This window comes from Miscanthus floridulus, chromosome 5, assembly GCF_019320115.1.
Source record: "Miscanthus floridulus cultivar M001 chromosome 5, ASM1932011v1, whole genome shotgun sequence".
NCBI classification, from domain to species: domain Eukaryota; kingdom Viridiplantae; phylum Streptophyta; class Magnoliopsida; order Poales; family Poaceae; genus Miscanthus; species Miscanthus floridulus.
Window position 1 is genome coordinate 4,344,848 of NC_089584.1, and position 4,508 is coordinate 4,349,355.

Below are 4,508 nucleotides of genomic sequence, written 5' to 3' on the forward strand. Positions count from 1 at the left end.
CTTGAGTGATTGCATCTAGAGGCACTTGGTGATTGTGTTTCACTGTGGGATTCGCTTGTTTCTCTTGGTAGTTGCCACCACCTATACAGCTTGGTGTAGCGAGGATCGTCGAGCAGAGGAAGATACTTGTCTTCGGCTCTAATCATGGTGATTGTGAGGGGTTCTTGACCTCTCCCTGGTGGAGAGCCAAAAGGTACTCTAGTGGATTGCTCGTGGCTTGTGTGATCTTCATCTTGTGTTGGTTGTGCGGCATCTGATTACGGGTTAGGTGTGTGAACCTCTAAGTGAGTGAATCGCCACAACGAGGACTAGCTTGCCGGCAAGCAAGTGAACCTCAGTAAAAAATCTTGTGTCATCTTGTCCCGAGGATTTCTTGGTATTCATTGTAATTGATTAACTTCACCTTGTGATTGGGTCATTCCTCGACACGACAGTATAAACATTATCCCCTCTCTTGTATTGACTTTCTTAGTGTAGCTACGCTCTTTAGTGTAATTAGTTTTGAGAGCTAGCTTGTGTCGGGTCTATTGGTTAGTGAGGCTCTTTAGTTAGTTTTTGAGAGCTCACTAACTTAGTGTAGTGATATAGCCTTTGTGTGCTTAGAGATTATAGCAACTAGAATTGTGGTAGGTGGCTTGTATTTTTAGTAGGTTAGTGCAACATTCGCTTCGCCTCATTATTGTCTAACCGGTTTGCTTAGTGTTGTTGTAGAAATTTTATAGGCTATTCACCCCCTCTACCCATTAGGACCTTTCAACCATGCTACAAATTTAACATTTCAAAGGGATTTTTCTCCACCACATATCCAACTATTGAATTTATAGTAGGATTGTGTGGTATATATGTTGAATGTAGTGATTTTTCATTTTTAAAAAATGGCACACATGTAGGTTGTTTGAACATTAGTAAGTTGCCCTCATTCAACTATACGTGTCCCTCCACGCTATCACACAATCTAAACGATTTCTACACCCTTTTGTAGGGTTCAAAATTCTTCACATACTATGCTGGTTCTTTGCTTATTTCTTGTGTTCTCATCATTGTTTCTACTTTTGTTGGTTTTGTGGGTTAAGGACTTTACATCTTCAATACCTCACGACTTCTAATTCTGTTTTATGATTATTTTCAGATGATTAATAGCAAGGAAATGTTGTGGCTTTGTTAACTCCACTGCAAAAATCATGGTATAAGTTTCTGTCTTGCAAGTTATTCTTTTTGGGATAGTTGATTCATCTTGGATAAATATTTGGTTATATGCACAAAGAAATTAAAATGGATTTTTTTGCTGTTGACATTTTTAGTTGTACTATCGACTTCCAAAGAGTTATTGTCATTCTCGGTAGCTAACACATCTAAAATTTTTTCACACTACCCGTTTGATATCGTGGTCTGCAAATTCAAATTTTATTTGGACTTGGGATCATGTGTCTACAGTCAATTTACACATTGACATTACTGAAGGGCACTGTGGGAAATTTCATAAGACAAGCATATATAAAACGTGGCAAAAATCCACTGTGACATCAGAGGTGTGACATCACATCCCCCTAGGATGATCCCAGCTTAGTTGATTCGCTTATTAATTTTCTTCCATTCGTTGATCGTTAGAGCCTGTTTTTGATCTGGATGAAATTCCTGAGATTCAATTCAGGTTTCAAATAAATTTACCTTAATCAATGAGAGTTTATTTGGGAAATCTGAATTATTGGATCTTTGAGATTTCATTTGTATCCAAATAAGCCCAACAATTAATGAGTGGAAGAAAATTGATCAGCAAATCATTTAACCTGGGATCTTCTTACGCGGGTGTGATGACAATGCATGCTCCAGTTGTGATTGCTTGTATTTGCAGCTGCAGTATCCAGAGGAGCAACCTTCTAATTCGAGCGGCCGACATTTCTTTGGGTTTGAAATGAGAATGCAAACCCAATCCAAGTTTCTCTCATTTGAACTTTTTCATAGGTTTCTTTTGAAATTATTCCTTATCCTACCTACCACCGAAACAATGGTGTAGATAAGATTTATACTTAGGATGGTCTATTTTAGATGTAAGGCTAAATTACACAATGATCCTTGTGCAATCTTAATTTAAGGTAACTCCTCTACTATTGGTTTAACCTTGGATTAAATGTTAGGATGGTCCATGACCCATAGTGACATCGTACTAGCTCCACTTACGCATGACATTGTACAAATCTTAAAATACTATGAGCTAATCTTATGAATCGTCAAGCAAATTTGCTACGAGGACGGAGAAGTGACCTCTCTAAAAATTACTCCCGGAGTAAAGGACCATGGTGAAAATGTTGTTGCTCACAACTGGTCACGACGACGTAGCATGAGCTAGCTTTGCTCTTTCATGGCAACTTGCCTCGAAAGGCCTAGAATAGCCTTATATAGGAGTAACATTCAACGGTAGCATTCATCATTCATCCACGCAGCTAGGTGTTTTGGTCTCTTGAGCAGTTCAACGCACGTACAATTGCCAAGCTGGTAGTGGTAGCGAGTGTTCATTCGCTAGCTACATCCATCGTTCATGTCGAGCGATGTCATCCCGGTCCCAGAGGAGGAGGTGGGGGCAGCGCAGGAGGCACTGGGAGGACCTCATGAGTCACTATGCTGTGGGAGATGCACATCACCGACGCGAAGGGCTCACCGACACTGCTCGCCGAGGAGCTCACCAAGAAGGTGCTGCACGTCGATGGTCAAGACAACGTCAGTGATGGCCTCATCATGTTCAGGGACTTCTGGGCTACAAATGTGAGGACTCATACATCGACACCGGCTACACCATCGCCTGGAGCTGAGGTGTCACCAGACGAGGAACAGGATGAGGCGACAGCAAGCTCTGCTGGGGAAAGACAGAAGCGAGCTATAACCAAGAGTCATCATGTGTTTGCGCCGAACTAGGTTAATGTGTGAGGCCCAGCCATGCATGTGTGGCGTGAGTCTGCTGGTATATAGGCTATAGCATCTTCTTGAGAGAGGGGTATCAATCAACCTTAATCAGGTATTGTCTGTTTCCGTGCCTTTGTTCTGCTGTACTTCCTCAGCTCTGATTCCTCCGTTCTAGTGGCGGACCTAGAATTTGGTCAAGAGCAGAGCCAAATTCTAGTTGAAGCCTAAAGATGCACTTTGGTGTATATGTGGGTGTGTCACATAGAAAAAAAACTATTCCCATAAAAAGCTTCTAAATGATGAAGTTCTTCAGTTACATTATTATTAGAGTTAAATGTATAGGCGGCCCCTGAACTTATCAAAGGGTGCCACTTAGGTCCACGAACTATGAAAATGCATTTCTAGCACACAAAACTTGTTAAATGATATAGCATAGGTCCATATCGACCACATCGATAATTTATCTGACATGGCATTGCCACGGTAGCGCTGACTGTGTCTTTTACTTTTTTGTTTAACCCCTCACGTCCTTCATCTATCTCACCCGTTTGCATTTTACAAAAATAGAGGAAAAACAGACACAGTCCATGCCCTGCCCCCGCTGCTCGCACCGCCTGACTGCCGCCCATGCATGTCCTGGCGTCCGCCGTCCCGGTCCCGTCCACAAGCACTAGCCGCCACCGCTGTGGGTCCGCAAGCGCCGTCGCCTACGTGGGCTCGCACGTGCCCCACATATCACCGCTGAGAGTTAGGTGTGTTGTCGCCGGGGAAGCCCTCCTTGCTGCTCTCAGAGTCTGCTCGTGCTGTCGCCTGTCAGGACCTCTCCTTCTTGGTCGAGTCCGGGACACACTCACACACGTTCATGTCGACGCCAACCTAAGTGGCATCGTCGCGCTCCTCAAGAACCTATACCCAGACTGGTCAGCTGCAGCGATCAAGTCGGCCATGACGACGTCCAATGCGGTGTTGGAACCGGTGGTGACCACCGAGTTCTCGATCTTGGAGCTGGCTTGTAGTCGGCCTGGCTCGTTACGAGCCTGCGCTCCCATAGGTCCCAGGTCCACCGAAGCTGACAACATATAAGGCTTTTGGGCCTTACTCAACCCAAAAGACTAGCCTGATAGGTGAGGGTTCTCCCGCCTTATATGTTGTGCTCCCCCACCATCGCTACACGATGTGGGACTAAACCCCAACAATCTCCCCCTTAGTCACACATCGGGTTTAGCTTTTTCGACCATGGGCTCCGATACCAATTGTTGGTTTTGCTTTTTTGACCATGGGCTCCGATACCAATTGTTGGAACCGGTGGTGACCACCGAGTTCTCGATCTTGGAGCTGGCTTGTAGCCGGCCCGGCTCGTTACGAGCCTGCGCTCCCACAGGTCCCAGGTCCACCGAAGCTGACAACATATAAGGCTTTTGGGCCTTACTCAACCCAAAAGACTAGCCTGATAGGTGAGGGTTCTCCCGCCTTATATGTTGTGCTCCCCCACCATCACTACACGATGTGGGACTAAACCCCAACATGCGGTGGACCGCATCGGCCTGCCCATCAAGGACGAGCAGTACCGGCACGCCACCTTCTGTGGCAGCCTGCTGTCCTAGCCCATC